Consider the following 20,746-nt stretch of genomic DNA (forward strand, 5'->3'; position numbering starts at 1 on the left):
TCACTTAATTACTTCTTTAAATATCATATATCCTAATACAGTTACATTCTGACATATTAGAGGTTAGGACTTCAACATATGTAAACTTTGGAGGGGATGCAATTCAGCTCATAACTATCACTTATTGACTGTGTGACCTTGGAAAAGTTATTCAATCTTTCTAAGTCTCAGTTTCTACAGTTATAAAGTGGAGAAAGGCATAACCACCCTATGAAGTTATTATGAGAATTAAACATATAGTATATGTAAATAACCAAAATGATCCTTGGCACTCCAGAGACCCTGGGATGCCAGCTTGACTACTGTGGGGTGCCTGAATGTGTGATTAACAACTCCGCTAATTCAAATCACTCGTACTATGGTGCCTGTGTGTGTATATGTGAATGTGGGTAGAAAACACATGACTTCTAAATACCCACTTATGGGCTTCTCTGGTGGTGCAGTGGTTAAGAATCTGCCTGCCAATGCAGGGGACACGGGTTCGAGCCCTAGTCTGGGAAGATCCCACATGCCATGGAGCAACTAAGTCCATGCGCCACAACGACTGAGCCTGCGCTCTAGAGCCCACGAGCCACAAGTACTGAAGCCCTTGTGCCTAGAGCCCGTACTCTGCAACAAGAGAAGCCACTGCAATGAGAAACCCACGCACCACAACGAAGAGTAGCCCCCGCTTGCCGCAACTAGAGAAAGCTGGCACACCGCAACAAAGACCCAACGCAGCCAAACAAACAAACAAACAAAGTTTACCATTAAATAACCACTCATGTATGTGCCTTTCTAGTGTCTGACACAAGTATTTATAATTTAGTTTGAAGGAAAACCCTATACAATTTCAGAAATGAAAGTTACAGTCAAATTCAGGTGTTAGAAAATGAAGGAAAGCCTGTTTTCATTTTGGTGCAGTTTTTTATTTTTCTTAATCTTTCAACACTTTAACTTTGGAGTAAAGCAATTCAAATTATGTTCCCTAATGGTCTTTGGTGTGCAGTTTACAAATTGAAGAAACAGAATGAAACAGAAGGAAGAATCTACCATTGGTATAATAGGTTTCATTTTTCTTCTTTCTCTTTTAACATATTGTTTTTGAAGTAGATCCCCCCAGGAATAGAATTTCCTTCATGAAAGTTGAAATGAAACTGAAGAGCTCTTCACAAAGAGAAAGGCTGTGTGGTTCCAAATATGGTTTCCATTCATCTCCATAATGAGGATGAATTTTCTGTGACATCACTGAGAAATGTGGGCATAACGGCTGGGGTTATCAAATAGGGCAAGGTCCATCTCAAGGAAAAACAACAACAAAGAGAAAATGACCAACAAGAGAATTTGCTTTTCCTTAGTGCCCTTTGCCATGCAGAGCTGGTAATTCCCGGAAGCTCTGGTCAGAGGCTTGTCTGGGGACAGGGCTGAGCTGAGTCCATTCTAATGCAGGTCTTCAGAACAGCTTAGGAGGAGTGGTCAGGCCCAAAGGGCCCCTGCAGCCTGAATTCGAGGGCGAGGTGATTGGGCCTGAGGAAGAGTGTTTCACTCCATGGGCATAAGCACATGGGGGAGGCGGGGAAAGGCCTTGTACTGCTACTTTGATGTCTTTCTGTAAACAGCCTGAGGGTATTTTCAGGACATCTTGAACTTGTTTTTGGAAGTCTTTTCCCATTGTATCCAGTGGGATAGTTCTGTTGCCCTGGCAGCTAGTCTGAGATGTGCAGGAAGCTTTCTAAATGCCCTTACGCTTTCTGTCTATTTTTCCCATCTCCCTGACAGCCCCAGGCCCAGGCCTCCTCACTGGTCTCCCCAGCCTTTCTCAAATCCATGCTTCACACTGCAATCAAAGTGTCCTATAGATAAAGCTCCAGATCCTTTCTATATCATGTAGCAATGCCAGATAAAATACAGGATGCCCAGTTAAATTTAAATTTCAGATAAACAAAGAATAGTTTTTTCAATACTTGGAACATACTTATGCGACAATGTTACTTGTTATTTATCTGAAATGAAAGCTTACCTGAGCGTTCTGTATTTTTATATGCTAAATTTGGCAGCTCAGTGCCCTGCATACTCTGGCCTAACCTTGCTTTAACCTTTTTGGACTTTGAATATTACAAGTTTTCTCTGTTGCTCAGCTGCTTCCAACTCACCCAGTAAGGCTGCTTAGTCTGGATTCCCCAGAGCAGACCCTGTGACAAGGACTGGAGGGAAAGCACTTTATCTGAGAAGCAGAGAAAACACTGGTAAGGAATGGGGAAATGACACAGGAAAAGGAAGCCAGTGCCCACAGTGGGGGATGGGAGCTAAATCCCTGGGGAAATTCTGGGAAACATAAAACACACTTAGAATTATCCCACCTGAGGGAAGAAGGAACTGGGGCGTTTTCATATTAGCTGCACCACTCTGTCATTGGTTGAGGGCTGCTCTAGGGGGTATTAGTCCTCTCAAGCTTTTTACCAGCATTTCCCAAGAGAGGGAAGAATGGCCTTCTGCTGCCCTGGAGGAAAACTATCAGGTGGAGATGCAGATATAGGCAGGTGAAAGTGCCCTGAGAACAAGGCAATTTTCAAGCCAAGGGACATAGACAAGGCAGCCACAGCCCTGCTGTACAGATAGTGCTTTTCCTCTTCTAGATCTCTTTTCTTTGCTACTCTTAGACTCCTCTCATCTCCCCAACGCCTTTTGTTCTATTCCCTCTGTAGTATTTAATCTAGATGTCACTTCTGGAGGAATTTTCCCCACCCCCATGCCCACCCACTCTTACACCCAAAATTCAAATATTCCCCATGTCCGTGTGCTAACTTCTATTACAACTCTTAGTAATTTTCTTTTCTTTTCTTTTCTTTTTTTTTTTTTTTTGTGGTACGCGGGCCTCTCACCGTCATGGCCTCTCCCATTGCTGGGCACAGGCTCCGGACGCGCAGGCTCAGCGGCCATGGCTCACGGACCCAGCCGCTCCGCGGCATGTGGGATCTTCCCGGACTGGGGCACGAACCCGTGTCCCCTGCATCGGCAGGCCGACTCTCAACCACTGCGCCACCAGGGAAGCCCTTCTTTTTTTATTTTTAACTGAAGTATAGTTGATTTACAATATTGTGTTAGTTTCAGGTGTACAGCATAGTGATTCAGTATTTTTGCAGATTATACAAGATAATGATTATAATTCCCTGTGCTATATAGTATATCCTTGTTGCTTATCTATTTTATACATAGTAGTTTGGATCTTTGTCTCTATCTCTCTTATAGAAAACAAACCACAAGTTTGTTTTCTATATCTGTGAGTCTGTTTCTGTTTTGCATATATATCCATTTGTATTATTTTTTAGACACATAAAAGTGATATCATAGAGTATTTGTCTTTCTCTATCTGACTTATTTCACTAAACATAATATTCTCCAGGTCCATCCATATTGCTGCAAAAGGCAGTATTTCACTCTTTTTATGGCTGAGTAATATTTCATTGTGCATGTACACCACATCTTCTTAATCCAGTTATCTGTTGATGGGCACCTGGTGCTACTTTTCAGCCAATTTAGTTATGAGTATGTGTCAAAGTTTCATTACAACTTTGCTGCAAGGAAAAAGCCTATGAGTGTGTATGCTGGTTAAAGATTCTTTCTTGGTAAGGAATTTTATAGTCAAAAGAATGATTAGGTAGTTATTGTTGAATCAGATCAAAAAGAAAAGAATATTTGGTAAAATTTTATCAAACTTTTGACTGACAGTCATCAGGATGATGGGTTACTTGATTCCCCAGAGCAGCTTTTTATCTATTAAAATTTGTAGGGATATTATTTAAAAATTAATCAGAAGTAATACTTTCTCCCAAAGGGACATCATGAATTACATAACTGGTTGTGTATGGTCAGTTTTTGACATTCTTCTGGCATTTTGTGTACTGGAACACCTGTCACTAGAAAGATATTTTTTTATAGACCTTATATTTTTTAAAGCAGTTTTAGCTGTTTTGACGTCAGTCCTGAGGAGGCTTTGAGGAAGCTTTGATGCTATAGTTGCTTCTGTACTCCACACGAGTTGGCACAAATGAGAAGACCAGTGTGAATGCTTGTAAGCTGCTTAGCTTTACAGCCTAGGGAGGTGACACAATTGCAACAAAATAAAAGAAATACTTTGTCTAGCTTTTCGTGAGTTATAGTGTGTATAAAGACAAAGATAATTACACATTTCTTTATATTTTCTTGAGAATAAGAAAGTTGTAACAACAACGAAAAGGATCACAAAAGTGGCAAAAAAAGTTGTCATCTTTTTATTCTTGTTCATCTAGTATTCAAGAATGAAATATTGATAATGCACATTGCGATATTCTATAACTTCTTATTTGGGTATATTTCCAGAATTTGATGTCTCTGAAAGCAAAAGCACTTAACAAGATCTATAAATGTTAATATTAAAGTATTGTATAAGTCAGCTCAGGCCACCATAACAAATACCATAGACTGGGTGGCTTAAACAACAGAAATTAATTTTTCACAGTTCTGGAGGTTGGGAAGTCCAAGAACAAGGTGCAGGTAAATTCAGTTCCTGGTGAGGACTCTCTTCCTGGATTGCAGACAGCTGCCTTCTAGCTGTGTCCTCACATGGTAGAAAGAGAGCCGAAGGATCTCTTTCTCTTCCTCTTCTTTAGGGCTACCAATCCTATTGGATCAGGGCCTCACCCTTACAACCTCATTAAACCTTAGTTACTTCCTAAAATCCCTATCTCCAAATACAGTCACACTGAGGACTGGGATTCAATTTTATGAATTTTGTGGGGGCACAGTTCAGTCCATAGCAGGTGTGTTTTTATATCAAGAAAAATTAGAATAGGAAGCAAGGACAAACAAAGGGAAGGGAGAGAAATTTTTCAGGGTGTGAAGATATAAACATTGGTGTCTTGGTTTTTCAGTTCCTGAAAGGGGTGCCCTTAAGTTTATGCTACAAACAACCATTAACTAAGAAACATTTTCGGGCAGGCTGTCCCACACAAAGGTGTAAGCTAGCATCCTTCTCACAAGTTTCCACAGAATTCTCGGCTAACTGGCATTGTTATAGCAACCAGAGTACCAATGGAAGCAGTCATGGTCTTCATCACCAAGTATCACTATGGCAACAGGAGCCTCTGGAAGGTAAAAGAAAAAAACCCCTTAAACTGTCAGCTGGAATCAAAGAGTTTTGTGAAGGAAAAAATGTGGAGTCTGAAGTGAACATGAGGCTGAAGGAAGGGGCAGAGCGAAGAGAAATGATTGTACAGATGCTGAACAAACAAGAGAGCAAGGAAACAATAAGCAAAACAGAGGGCAGAGGGGCTTCCCTGGCGGCACAGGGGTTGAGAATCCGCTTGCTAATGCCGGGGACACGGGTTCAATCCCTGGTCAGGGAAGATCCCACATGCCGCGGAGCAACTAAGCCCATGGGCCACCACTACTGAGCCTGTGCTCTAGAGCCTGTGAGCCACAACTACTGAGCCTGCATGCCACAACTAGTGCAGCCCGCACACCTAGAGCCCGTGCTCCACAACAAGAGAAGCCACCGCAATGAGAAGCCCGTGCACAGCAGCAAAGAGTAGCCCCCGCTCACCGCAACTAGAGAAAGCCCATGCACGGCAACGAAGACCCAACTCAGCCAAAAGTAAATAAATAAAATAAATAAATTAAAAAAAAAAAAAACAGTGGGCAGAGACATGGCTCACATAAGAAATAGGAAGGCAGGAAGAAACATAAAATGGTAAAGATAAAATGGTGAAAAAGTGTTTCCAGTGAAGGATTTGTAATATTTATTGATTTGAATAGCCCAGAGATAAACATAGGATATTAAGGTCTATATTGTTGGAACTATCCAGCACACTACCATTACTAATAAAGAAATATTTAGAATGAGGCCACAAGATAGTGAGGAAGGGTAAACCAATTTATGGAGTGCTGGGCTTCCCTGGTGGCACAGTGGTTGAGAGTCTGCCTGCCGATGCAGGGCACACGGGTTCGTGCCCCGGTCCAGGAAGATCCCACATGCCGCGGAGCGGCTGGACCCGTGAGCCATGGCCGTTGAGCCTGCGTGTCCGGAAGCCTGTGCTCCGCAACAGGAGAGTCCACAACAGTGAGAGGCCCGCGTACTGCAAAAATAAATAAATAAATAAATAAATACATAAAAATTTATGGAGTGCTTTTGGCATAGAATCCTTCTGACTAGGAATTCTTGTAATACTTGGTGTTCAGAGGCACCACATTTAAATATGGAGCTTCCTTTATTGGACAGTGTGATTGCTTCAGACAAGGGCATGTTGCCATTTGGTCCATTACAAATATATATTTCCTTCATTAAAGTATCTTAATGGATGTTTTCTTCCAAGAGAGAATTAAGGTAATTACTCTAATGCTATTAAAAAGTAAGTGGCAATGCCATTTGGAATAAAACATTTTCACTTAATGTTTTCTGTTTTATTAGTGCTCGGATAGATTGAAGTTTCTCATGGACCAATATTAATTTTTGTAAATGGAAAACATCTACTTTATGAAAAGATGCCACTAAAATGTTGTTACATTTTTTTAGAATTAAGAGAAGATTTTGAGAAATGAGAGATTAAAGAAGGAATGAAAATAGAGACAGGGAAAGATGTGATAGGTGCAGTCATAAAGAAATAAAGCAAAAGAAAAATAACAAAATCTTGAGATTAAAACATAGAAATAAAACCAGCAGTCTGGGTGCTTTGCATAAATCTGTACTTAAGAATTTAAATAGAATTTTAATTTTTTCTGTTTTCTATTTTAATGACAAGTATTTCTCTCAAGCACTGTATTTCAGGTGTCATTTGCTAACTTGGCAAGGGGTGGTTTGTGGCCATTTCTCTTCTGCTCAGAAAAAGTCAACTGGTTGACACCAGAGATGAGCAAAACTCTTCAGGAAGGTCCACATTTTCAGTAGCCATTGATCCCTTCTGACCTGTTCCCACCAGAAGTACAGACCAAGCCCCAGAGCATATCACAGGACAAATATCCATCTGGTCTTTGGGATCCTTCCCAAAAGCTTGGATGCCAACAGTGATTACGCCTCTTTGTCAAAGTCTGTGATTCAAAAACCAATGCAAAGCTTTTTCCTGGATAATACTCTCAAACAAGTTGCATTTTTCTTTTTAATATTACAGCTATGTTTTAATTTTTCCATATTTTTCTACCAACACATACACCAAGCATCATAATTTATAAAATGTGTATAAAATTCAATTAAATGAATAAATAAAATAGCCAATTTCTAATATTCTAGATACTTAAGAAATGAAACAAAAAAGTGAGAGAACATGCAAATAGAAGTCAAATTATGGATTATATCTTAAAAAAATAAAACTTTTTGTGAAGTATAATATATAAACAGAAAACTACCTAAAAATCATATTGTAAATGCATTGCTTGATGAATTATCACATAGTGAACATACCTGTTTAATCATCCAAATCACGATATGGAACACTATATTATATATTATAATACACTATATTATAATATAGTGGAATAAATTTTACTATATTATTTTCAATGGCTTTCTAATAGTGTAAGAAAAGAGTTTTGATATATTTTGCAACCACATCCGTTTACATTGTAAGATTGGTAAGCAAAATGAAAATATTCCATTCCAACATCTAAGAATTTTTTGTACCATATGCGTAGAGAGACCCCTGCTGGAACAATTTTTTTTTAAAGAGAATGTCTAAACCAGCCCAAATAAATTGTATGGGGAAAAAGAAGAACTGCCACTAGCTCTTATGGCACCCTTGTAAAAATTAGAAGAAGGTGCCCATTTTTCAGTACCCCTTACTTACCTTTGCCAGGAAATTGATCTAATCTAATTTGTTTACTTATGTAAACAAATGAACATTTGTTAAGTGCAGCCCAGGGTTCTGGATGATGAGTTGCAGTTCAACAACAGACCCAAGAGAAACTGAAATAGAGGTTATTACTCATAGGTCCTGGAGGAAGTGCCCAGGACATCTCAAGGGGCCACATGGGGAGGTCAAGTCAGAGAGAAAGAGACAGGACCTTGGGCACATGCCTTTATTAAGCACTGGTGGAGTGCTTTGGGGTTCCCAAGTAAGGGACAGATTGACCAATTCAAACCAAAAGAGCTGCGTTTTTGTGAGTCCATGAGGGTCTTATCTAAGGGGTGCATAAGGCAAGCAGGCACTGGGAGGCAGGGGGCTTGATCACGTGGGCTGTTGGGGAAGTCTTATCGGGAACTGACTTTTGCTTCTGATTCTACTGGCTGCTATCTGGGGCATGTACTTGTATGACAGGGCTAGTGTCCATTTAAGGTTACTGCAGGCTGCTTGGCTGAACAAAATGGATGCTGAGGCAACAATACTATGGAGTAGCTTAGCTAAACTCTTGATACCTTAGTTAGCTAAAACAAAACACTTTACGTCTATCTGCCAGAAAAAGTGTTGTAATAACTCTATGGTGTCCGCAGTGGGAATGATTCCCCTTTATGTGTGGCTCCCCTGTACATTACAGACCTGCATAACCGTACACGGCATCTGTGGTCATGAGAGAAAGATGCAGTACATTAGCGTACCTTGGAAATCCCCAGAAGTATTTGAGAGTGAGAACCTGCTAATCAGCACAGGTTAGGACCGGCTAAAGAGAACATTACCACTTCTGTTTGCATGAATGAATGATGTTTTTAAACAATCACACACAGTGTATATTTTCACCATACTGGGCAGCAATATAGATGACTACATAGACACTATAGTCTAGTGCATCTACAGTTATCAGAAAGTCCCCTTTGAAAGCAGTCCAAGACTTTTCCCTGGACACTTCTTTTAAAAAAAAAGGATGAGATGTCTGGTCACCTTGTGCAAATCCAAAGAATTGGATCCTTGCTGAATCTGGCTTAATCTTCCTCTGTCCTGAAAGATGTAAGATGTCCAGCATTTTCTATTTATACCCGAAACCATCTACTCCTACTTTTCAGGCAGCAAAGAACTGGAATGCTAACCGAGACAAGGGACCAATGCCAGGGCTACGTGTGAGAGCTAGCTGGTTGGCCTGTGGACTATGAAATGCAAAGGAGAAATGAATTCTGAATCTGGGAATGAGGGAAGCTAGTAAGAATGGGTCAATCTGGAATATTTGGTCTAATGAGGAAAATAGGAACAACAAGCGTATCAGAAGCAGAGAGTCTAGAACGGTGAAAACTGATTTGGCAGGGTCAGGAGGTGAAAGTGGAGGAGATACCTCGGGGTGATGCTGCATAGAGGGAAGACACCCCACATGGGGAAACCCAGGGGAGGGGAGGGAACTACGAAGGCCAAGCTGGTTCAGAGGGGAAATGTGTCACCTCTGTGACTGTTCAGAATCCAAACACTTTTCCTGTTTGGGGTTAATTCCAAATAGATGAGACGCAGGACCCCCACCTCTCACCACAGCATCATAGGTGAGGCAGAAGTGCCTTTTCCCAGCTCACTGGCGTGGGACATGAGCATTGTAGCCCAATATCAACCAACTGACTGCTCCAGCCTGGAAATTTGAAAGTTAAGGTTGTGACACTGACATAACACTTGTTCCCTCAATAAAAGGGCCTGGAAGAAAACCCTAGATGCCAAGTTTTTTTGCTTGCCAGGGAAACAAGAGTGAGAAGGAAAAGGGAAGTGAAGCAGAGCAGGAGGGAAAGAAAATACCAAGTGATGCATTACAGATCTGGCCACAGCTTTTCAAGAAGACACCATTGGTAGCTCAGTTATGTGAGATATGACCACAGTATGTGCACGGAGGTCTGTCTCAGAACAGCCCAGCAGCGGCAGAGAAGAGGAAGAATTACCTGTCAGCTTCTTCCTATCTTCCATCTCCTGTAGATCAAAGTCCTCCTCATTTGGGTGTTAAATCTCCTGCACTTTTCGGTTGTGATAACCTGCCCTCAGGGGCAGCTCTGGGGAAGGCTCAGTATGTGTGGACAGATTGGACTGGCCCTGGAGCTGCTTTGGACATACAACACCTAATCCCATCTCAGTGGAGACTGATAAGGTAGATGGTAATAGGAGATGTGATGATGTTTGCAGCAAAGGTTTAGCACCATAGAAACAGCATGCTCCATCTCTGGAGCTATGTGTCTAGGAAGCCAGGCAAGTGGCTCAGGCCTGAGAGCATGAGGGCCCAGCAGCTCTGGTGTGGTACAGAAAGTGGCTCTGGCACTAGGAAGTAGTCAAGGAAACCACTGAAGATTATTTAAGGCCATATCTCATGTCCCAAGGTGGCCACGCCAGCAGTGACATTATAACAGCTGCCCCCATGATTAGGCAAAAATGTAAATGAGCAATCATTTTGTAGCTTTTTGTGGATCCTTAAGCTACTAGATTTCCTTCCAGTAAGTCAGCTGTCAGCATAAATAACCAGAGTGGAGTTTTCTGGCTTACATCAGAAAACCCTGATATCCATCGTAGCCAATTATCCTTTGGTTTGCAAAATGCCTTACTCTTTACTTGCTCTGGATGGAGCGTGTGTGTTAACATAAGCATATACGTTGGGCTTGAGATAGGTAAAACTATTTTTATGGCTCTAGAACAAATCACCAATGAAACATTTTGAAAATTATTTCAAGTTTTTAAGATACTATATTATAGGGTATGGGACTTCACTGGTGGCGCAGTGGTTAAGAATCCGCCTGCCAATGCAGGGGACACGGGTTCCAGCCCTGGTCCGGGAAGATCCCACATGCCGTGGAGCATTTAAGCCCGTGCAGCACAGCTACTGAGCCTGTGTTCTAGACCCTGCGAGCCACAACAACTGAGCCCTTGTGCCACAACTACTGAAGCCCACATGCCTAGAGCACGTGCTCGAGAAGCCACCGCAATGAGAAGTCTGCGCACCGCAACAGAGTAGCCCCCGCTCACCGGAACTAGAGAAAGCCCGCGCACAGCAACGAAGACCCAACGCAGCCAAAAATAAATAAATAAATTTATTTTTTTTTAAAAAAACTATATTACAGGGTATGAAGAAAGGAACTAGCATTTTCTGGAGCTCATTTAATTCACCGTGTACCTTAGGTATGTTATTTAAGTGTCGGAACAACTTCTATGATAGGCATTAATCACAGACACCACAGAAAGTTTCGACATAGCCAGAGTGGTTCAGGCACTCCTTAATTGCCATTTCTTAGAAATGTAAACCTCTGTTTTATATAACATTCTCTCCCTCTGATATCTTTATTAATGTTTTTGTTGGTATCTTTGAATTTTTCTTTGCAATACTTCTAACATAGTAGGCCCTCCAAAGGTTCAGCAAATGGAGTTGGAGTTATATGCCATTTACTACCAAAAACTGCCTTTACAGAGTACGTAAAAAGCTACTTTGTATTCAATCTGCATATTGTAGCAGTGGCTTTTCATTTTTTTATGGACCATGAACAGAATAGCAATCTCGATGTCTCATCAAACTTGTTAAAAGGAGAATTTACCTGTCTGTATATGTCTGTGCGTGTATAACTCTTTTGTTTTGGAAAATGACAGTGACTGTGATTACTCTCTGCAAATCACTTAAGTGACTGCTGTATAATTAGCAGTCATTTCTACATTGTACACACAAAGATGCCCACTTGATTTTAACCCACTGCTGCTGTTTGTGTGCTGTTTGTTCTTCTCACTGTAGATGGCAACCCACCACTTAGATTTACTTTCAGGCAGATTATTTTATGAGACGGTTGGCATCTCTTGCCCCAACAGCTCCTCATGGTGCCACACTTGTTCATTTAGTAACTATTTATGAAGCACCTGCTGTGTGGGCTTTGGTGTTATTGGGCTTCAATGAATTCTAACCATTGCCTTGATTTTTCACATGGGACCTTGATTTTTCTATTAGTTACATGAAAATCTAAGTTGCTATAACAAAGAAACCAATAAACTAGGGGATTAAAGAAAATTATTTCTCTTATCTTGTGGCCGAGGGTGTGTTGCTGAGCTGCTATGCACCATATGGCTATTCAGGGACCCAGCTTCCTTCCCTCTGGCTTCCACTGTAGGTTGTCACCCTCATTTGTATGGTCAAAGGTGGATCACAAGCACCAACCTGTTCCAGTTCACAGAAAGGAAAAGTGGGAAGGAGGCTATTTATAAGGCCCAGGTCTGGAGTGACATCATTTCTGTTCACACTCCATTGTCACACCTGGATGCAAAGAGGCCTGGGACTCAGTAGCCCATAGCTAAGTGGCCACATATGCAGGTACAACTGCATTCACATGCAGAAAGGGAAGAGTGGAAATTTGTCTGTTACAGCCTCAGGACAGTCAGGGCTTCTTATGTTTTGCACTTTGTTTTTGAGCAGTGTAAGTCACTGCCTTTTTATGATCACCACTGCAGAGCTATCCTGAGGCCTCACTTTTGGAAATAAAGGTTTTTTGGGTTTTTTTTTTCTGTTTTTTTTTGCCGTACGCGGGCCTCTCACTGTTGTGGCCTCTCCTGCTGCGGAACACAGGCTCCGGACACGCAGGCTCAGCGGCCGTGGCTCACGGGCCCAGCCGCTCCGCGGCATGTGGGATCTTCCCGGACCGGGGCACGAACCCGTGTTCCCTGCATCGGCAGGCGGACTCTCAACCACTGCGCCACCAGGGAAGCCCGGAAATAAAGGTTTTGATGACCAGCTTCTCTAGAATTTCATGCTGGTCCAGGAAAATGACATTTTTCTTCCCCATAGTTGATGTAGCACCTTTCCTTCATCTATTATCTCACTTTCCTAGACTCTTCCTGACCCCAGATCACCCCAACTCTACCACATCTCATTGTTCCTGGAACTTGCTTGCTCAGAAATCTATTATCGTTAAAGTTAATCCTTGTGGCCAGATAATTTATTTAAAATATTTACTGAGATATTCATTTGTGTTTTTGTTTTCCAATTTCAGAAAAATCAGAGAGGTGCTTATGTTTTTGTTTTTTATTCTCTAAAAGTTTTTGAGCATCTATTTATTTAATTGAGATATAATTGAAATATAATATTTTATTAGTTTCAGATGTACAGTATGATTCAATGTCTGTATGTATTGGGAAATGATCACCACATTAAGCTTAGTTACCATCCTTTACCATACATTGTTACAGAGGGTTTTTTTCCCTGTGATGAGAACTTTTAAGATCTACTCTCTTAGCAACTTTCAAATGTGTAATATGGTATATCAAACTATGGTCACCATATTTTGTGTTACATACCCATGAGTTTTTTACTTTATAACTAGAAGTTTGTACCTTTTAACAACCTTCACCAATTTTGCCCACCTCCCATGCCCCACCTCTGGTAATCACCAATCTGAAATCTATATCTATGAGCTCACTTGTTTTTAGATTCCACATATAATTGAGATCACACAGGATTTGTCTTTCTCTGTCTGACTTATTTCACTTAGTATAATGCCTTCAGGATAAGATGTTATTCTTTTTTATGCTTGAATACTGTCTCTTTTATATATACCACATTTTCTTTATCCATTCATCCATCGACAGATGAACAGTTAGTTTGTTTCCACATCTTGGCTATTGTAAGTAATGCTGCAGTGAATATGGGGATGCATATATTTCTTTTTTTTTTTTTTTTTTGTGGTACGCGGGCCTCTCACTGTCATGGCCTCTCCCGTTGTGGAGCACAGACTCTGGACGCGCAGGCTCAGCGGCCATGGCTCACGGGCCAGCCGCTCCGCGGCATCTGGGATCCTCCCGGACAGGGGCACGAACCCGTGTCCCCTGCATCGTCAGGCGGACTCTCAACCACTGCGCCACCAGGAAAGCCCCATATATTTCTTTGAGTTAGTGTTTTCAATTTTCTTTGGATAAATACCCAGAAGTGGAATTGCTGGATCATATGGTAGTTCTATTTCTAATTTTTTGAGGGATCTCCATACTGTTTTCCATAGTGGCTGCACCAATTTACATTCCCACCAACAGTGCACAAGTGTTCCCTTTTCTCCACCTCCTTGCCAACACTTGTTACCTTTTGTCTTTTTAATAATAGCCATTCTAATAGGTGTGAGGTGATGTCTTACTGGGGCTTTGATTAGTATTTCCCTGATGATTAGTGATGATGAATGTCTTTTCATATGGCTGTTGGCCATCCGTATGTCTTCTTTGGAAAAATGTCTATTCAGATCCTTTGCTGTGCAAGACACTTATGTGTTATGCTGAGTGTTTATTTTTTGATTATAGCCAGGCCTATTCCTTCCGTGGCCTTGAGTTGGAGTGGGGTGCTATATTGAAGGCTAAAACCAGAAATTACCTAAGTTCTTGCTTTCAGAACTTTGAGTTAATTGAATGCATTGTACTAGGTCAGTCTTTCTCAAAATGTAGCCTCAAATCAGAGTCACGTGGAGGATTTGTTAAAACACTTCCTTCTGGTCGTCTACATCGAGATTCTGATAATTTCCATTTCTAACAAGCTCCCCCAGTACTGCTGCTGCTGCTCTCAAAATCACACTTAGAGAACCCCCGTGAGAGAGGTAAGGTAGGAAGGAGAGTGTCCTAAGAATACTTCAGAAGCAGCATAAGAAAGGAAAACAATTTCCTCAGGCTGAGAAGGCGTCAGAGGCCCCAGGGACCTGAGACCTACTAGATGTCAGACAATGGCTTGCATCAGAGTCTCCTGCCTTCTCCCAAAGAGGAGCAGTGCCCCTGCCCTCAAAGGACACGTGGGCTTTGCTAACGCACATAACAAAGAGGGACTGAACTCCTGGCTGCTTCTCACCCTTTGAAATGTTCCTCTCTGTGTAAGATCCCCAGGACTTTCCCATGACCCTGGTGAGTGGACCTAATAATCCTGAGATTGAATTTTCCAACAGCTCTGACCAATCAAGACGGAGATTGAATTATGATTTGAATAAAGAAAATGACATTCTTGCACATCTGGGGCTACAGGGTAAAATTCCAACATGCTTCATTGACTAAGTTGCTTTCAGGGATTGGCTTAGGGCACTAACCCTTCTCTTTATACCTGTACATCTTTCCAAGGCCACAGGGAGAGTACTTCAAAAGGTCACTTATAAGCCCTGTGATTTAGCTCTGGAAGAGGACTGGGGTAGGAGGCCAAGATCATGCCCATGACTCTGCCCATCCAGCACTGCCAGCACAGCTGTTTTGAGGTTATGAGCGAGGGGACCTGGTACCCCAGTTCAGCTGACCTCCATTTTATCTAGACCTTAGGGCTACACTGAGCTGCTGCACTTCTATAAACACGTTTTCATTTAAGCAACAGAGGAAAACTTTTGCAAAAATTACTATTGTTCCTCAATTCTCCCAAACAAAAGGCCATTTTGTATAAATGGCCAAGATGTTTAAAACAAAAGTTCTCAATCAGAAATGTTTACTCTCCAAATGTTATAAACAAACTTTTTTTCCACACACTTACCCAAATAACGTGTTTATTGGGACAAAGTGTCTTCTGAGAAACTTGTCAGGGAAATCTCCAGAGTATCTGGAATATTTCATATAATGCTCTACTTTGTCCATTCAAAATTACACTTCATTTTGGCTTTGGCCTGTTCTTTATTGACTGAAGTTCTAAGCATAGCCAAGAATAATGTTTGTTTTCTGAATTATTTTCTGGCCATTTTCACAGAAACATGAAGGGAGTTGGTCATTATACTTAAAGGACCTGAGAGTAGAAAGAGAAGGTGACATAAATAAGGTTTATAAATACTTATCAGGTATTGACAGTGAGATAAACCACTGTGAAAGAAAGTGGAAAACGTCCCTATTATTAAAGTGTAGTGTTCACACTGGATCATTAATTCATATCCTGCTGTGTCCAGACCACACAACTATTTGACACAGAGCTTGCCAAGTTTAGTCTCAGACTAAGCTTTACATTATTTGTGCAGTGGCCCCAGCTCCTCACTTTCTGCACATAGATGAACTGTCAAGTCACATAATATATGGCTCTATTGGGTGTTCTATTAGGTGTGGCATAAATGGAATACAACATGCAGCACCCCTTCAAAAATGCAACACTAGATTATTATTTATCTATTATTATAGATTGGGCCTGATACATTTTTGGTAGTTATAGAAATTGATAGCTATAAAAATAACCAAACTGCATACGGGGGACTGGTATTGCTTCACAGTTCTAATTTCAAAATAAATTAGTAAAAATATCAGCTTTTGCTGCTGTAAATGCACCATGGGATCCAAAACAGGAAAGGGATACTGTGTATAGGGGGCAATTCCAAGTCAGCCTCTATCCACTGTCATTTCAGGTTCTGTCTTTTTTGGTTAAACTGTAGAGAGTTCTTATATTTGCCATTTGCTAAGATGTAGAGAATTCTTAGACACTGTGCTAGGAAATGTGCATATATTTCTCATTTAATTCCTACAGTAATGCCATGAGGTCGATACTTGTTTTAACTCAGACTGGCATAACAAAATACAATAAACTGGGTGGCTTAAACAAGAATTTATTTCTCACAGTTCTGGAGGCTGTAAGTACAAAATCAAGGTGCCATCAGGGTTGATGTTTGATGAGAGCTCTCTCTTTGGGTTGCAGACAGCCACCTTCTCCCTGTGTCCTCACATGGCCTTTCTTTGGTGCATTTGGATAGGGAGAATGAGCAAGTTCTCTGGTATCTCTTCTTATAAGGGCACTAATCCCATTATGAGGGCCCCACCCTTATGACCTCATCTAACCTAATTATCTCCCAAAGGCCCCATCTTCTAATACAATCACACTGGGCATTAGGGTTTCAATATATGAATTTTGAAAGACAACATTTCAGTTCATAGCAGCACTATTATTATTTCCATTTTATAGATGGAGAAATCAAGCTCTGAGAGGTTCAGTTAATCAGTGGAGGAGCCAGGAATTGTACCCATTCCATCTCCAAATTCTGATCTCTGGAAGACCATATGACTTTCATAGAGCCATCCTTGGGACAGTATCACTGGCTGATGTCAGTATCACCTAATCCCCCAGGCCTTAGCAGCTTGTTCTATAAATGAAGTTAAATTTCCACTAGATCTCTCCTTTCCTGCTCATTCAGGGTCTCATCCCTTTCAGATTGCAGCCCTCCAGTGCTTCTGGGAGATGGCAGGCAGATACCTCCTGTGGGCAACTATAATTCAGCTTCAGTAAGACTGTCTCTCCTAAGGTACCTGTCCTCTCCATCCCCAAATACCATACTTCACACCAAGCTTAGATCCTGAAACCTTCAAACTTCATGACTTCCTACTGGAAATGTTTATTGAATGTCTTCTGTGTTCCTGGCACTGTGCTTCATTTACCACCATGGGTGAGACAGAATATAACTAGTGAAGTATTATATACATAACTACAAATTATGGTACATGTTTTAAAGTTTCAAACCCGTGTGTTGCAGGGGTAAAAGTATATCTTTCTCCCTCTTTTTATGAATATATTAAGAAAAAAATCTAAAACAGAAGAAAAGGCAACAGGTAACTGTGTGCTTTTTTCAAAATCTTACTAGACACGTGATTCTCAACCATGGGCAATTTTGTCCCCCAGGGTCATTTGGCAATATCTGGAAACACTTTTAATTGTTATGACTGGGAGGGAAGGTGCTACTGGTGTCCAGTAGGAAGAGGCAGAGATTCTGCAGAACATTATGCAGACCACGGAATAACCCCCCCCCATGACAGTTATCCAAATTATGCAGCCCAAAGTGCCAGTAGTGCCAAGGCTGAGGAACCCTGTACTCTAGAGCATTGCCTACCAAGCCTGATTAAGGGCCAGCTGGTGCTCCAGGGGACTATAACTTTGTTCGACTTTCTATTTACTATTGATATTCTTAGACTATGTAAAGTTGGATGTTAACTTACAGAAGATTGATAAACTGCCAATGATTTCTGTCTAGTACAAAAGCTTTATTGTCCTAGTAGTCACTGACCATTTTTTAAAATCTAACTTTGAAATTTATTCCAGCATTCTTTTTTTTCCTCTGAATATATATACAATTGATGTTCATTGTTTGTTGTAGTTATGTTCTATAAGGTCACTCTGAACTCTGAATTAGTGAATACTGAACCATTGCTCCTAGAGGGAGTACAGGGTTAGGTTCCTTCAAGCTTCTGGTCACATTTTAATCAGTATTTAACCTTGATTTATATGTGTTTCTGCTTAAAGGGCAACTTATTTGGTATATGCCGTTGATTCATTAACATTGAGCTCACAGCCAGCAGCACCATAATTCGTGCTTGAACGAAGCTTATGTAACACACAGAGTTTCTCTGTGAGGCATATCACAGCTTTATTGAGCTTAGAAGCAATAGATAGAATCCCAACACTGCATGTAGGACTTATTTTGAACAGTAAAATCACCAAGAAAAATGCAAAAAAAGTGGCAATAAATAGACCTCAAAAAGGACACTTATTTACAATATGAGAGCTGAAACAAGAAGGCAGAGCATGCAGTTATTTGACCTTGGCTGGGAGCTTATATGTTGGGAGACTCAAATTTTTTGCCTCTCTGCACATGACCTCTGTGTGGCCTGGAACACTCCACAAATGACCACGGAAGTGCTGCAAGGCTTGATTTTGGGATTACAAATAAATTTTAGTGAGTAGACAAATTTGCAAATATGGAATCTGTGAGTAGTGAGGATCTATTGTATTAGCTTCTCATGTTCTATTTTGAACCAGCTTTTCAAAACAGATGTTAGTTCCTTCATTATGGAATTAAAAAATTATTTGACACATGCTCACTATATTGGTATAAGAATTATGTTTTTAGCTTTTTGAAAATTAAAATAGAAAATTTAACCCTTTTTAGGTGTCAAAATTTGTTATTTAGACAGACAAGTGCCCAGTGTCTTATGATGGTTTAGGGTGGTAGCTCTTCTGGGTTTATTTTAGGGACATGAGCCCCTCCCAGTCAAGTGGGGACTGGACCCAGAGACAAATGTGCATGGCAGACGACTCACTGTGTTCACAGTGTTCTCTCCCTTCAGGTGTTCCTGGCTAAGCCCCCTGTGTCTGGCATCTACTTCCCTCAGCATGAGTTCTCCCTCAGGAGGCTCTTAGTCCTCAGGGAAACAGGCTGCTACTGAGCCCACTGCACAGTTTCCAGAAATGCCAGGCTAAACTCAATCTGGGACCCCAAGAGACAGGTGGGAAGCTGGTCTTTGAGGTCACAGCAAGGGTTAGCTGAAGTCAGGAAAGTTTCAACAAAGTTAAACCAAAAAGAATCTGAGGGAAAAGACTCTCCACAGCGTGAATTCTCACTGAAGGGACTGGGGAAATTCTCTTTCATAACAGAACTTTCTGGAACCTAAAGAAATAAGGCCCAGGGCCTGTAGCAAAATAAATGTGTAGCAACTTCCACATACAACTGAAAGTTTTTCAGAAAATTAACATGTAAGAAGTCTTTGCAAGTAGGAGGTGCTACATTATATTAATGGGGCTGCTAAGAGGAAGGCTGATGTCTTGAGAACCAAAAGTAACTTTACAATCTCTGCATACCTAGAGTCCACGTGAGTTGTATTTTTAAACACTATTATACATTTTTTGCTTGGGGAGTTTTAAAGTTAAAAATAGTATTTAAAAAACTCAGCAAGGGATAAAGTAACATTTTCCTTTTTCTTTCCCTTCCCTTCCCTTCCTCCTTTTTGTCTTTAGCAACCTGAATCATCCTAATAGCCTTGTGAAAATTACTGGGATGGGGGGGTGTTTTCATCATTTACAGCAGTCGTTCTGTTACCGACCTGTCTGAGTCTGAGTCGGCCCCCAAGAAGCATTCTTCTGCCCAGTGTCAATCAAGTAAATAGAATGAGATCAAGCTCCATTCAGAAGCAAAGGAAAGCTTTATCCTTTGATCAAAGAATGGAGAGGTGCGAGCTTGACTCTAGAGTACGTGTTCTCTAGAGCACATGTTGGCAGGGCTTCTTTATAGGGTTCTCTGCTACGGAGGGAGGGATGGATGGAGTTCCTATGGGTCCTTGCAGTCATGTTGCTCACAGTGCTCCAGACTGAAGTATTGGGCACAGCATCTCTGCACACAGCATGCAGTTGCCACCTTGAACTGCAGTGTTGTGGGCAGTGTTTCTGCACATGGTCTGCCAAGTTGGGGTATGGGGCGCAGTGGTTCTGTGCTGGGGATGCTAATCCATAACTTAGGTGTAAGATTTTATCACCTAGATTCCATCTTATTCCCCCCACCTCAGTCCCCAGTGGGCTTGGTCTGTGACAGTTCTCAACCAGGAGGGATTTTTGCCCTGCAGGGGACATTTGGCAATGTCCGGAGATGTTCTTTCATAAGGGATGGAAGGGTGGTTAGGGAGTGGTCCAAAATATCAATAGTGCCAAGGTTTTGAAACTAGTCTACCCAGGGGTCAGCAAACTTTGTCTGTAAAGGACCAGATAGCAAGCATTTTAGGCCATACTCTGTTGCAACAACTCAGCTCCGGTTGTAACGTGAAACTAGCCGTAGACAACATGTAAGTAAATGAGTGTGGCTGTGTTGAATGAAATTGTATTATGAAGACTGTTAAATTAATTAAGCAAGGAAGCCATTAGGCTGAGGTAGCCCTAATGCTGTGACTGCCTACACAAGCAAACCCAAATCTAAGCCTATAAATACCACAAATGTACGAAATTGAAACCTAAGGCCAACCAGTCGCAAACAGCCAACTAGGCTTTAAGCTGTACCCATCAATAATTTCCTTTCTTTGCTTCCACGTTCTTTTCTATAAAAGTCTTTCCTGAGCTCCTGTCAGCAGAGCTGTCCTTACCACTTCTGGTTTGGCAGTGCCCCATTTGAATCAATTTTTGTTCGAATAAACTCTTAAAATTTTTAATA

The 20,746-nt window shown here is 41.3% G+C and overlaps 1 long non-coding RNA gene across 1 annotated transcript in view; it reads left to right on the forward strand.

The window, feature by feature from the left end:
- Nucleotides 1-20,746, forward strand: part of LOC149749422 (uncharacterized) — an 89,562-nt gene that overhangs the window by 63,812 nt on the left and 5,004 nt on the right. The window lies entirely within an intron of this gene.

Source organism: Delphinapterus leucas, chromosome 4, assembly GCF_059928025.1.
Source record: "Delphinapterus leucas isolate spDelLeu-1000000601 "Yukka" chromosome 4, BTC_Dleu_Yukka2, whole genome shotgun sequence".
NCBI classification, from domain to species: Eukaryota; Metazoa; Chordata; class Mammalia; order Artiodactyla; family Monodontidae; genus Delphinapterus; species Delphinapterus leucas.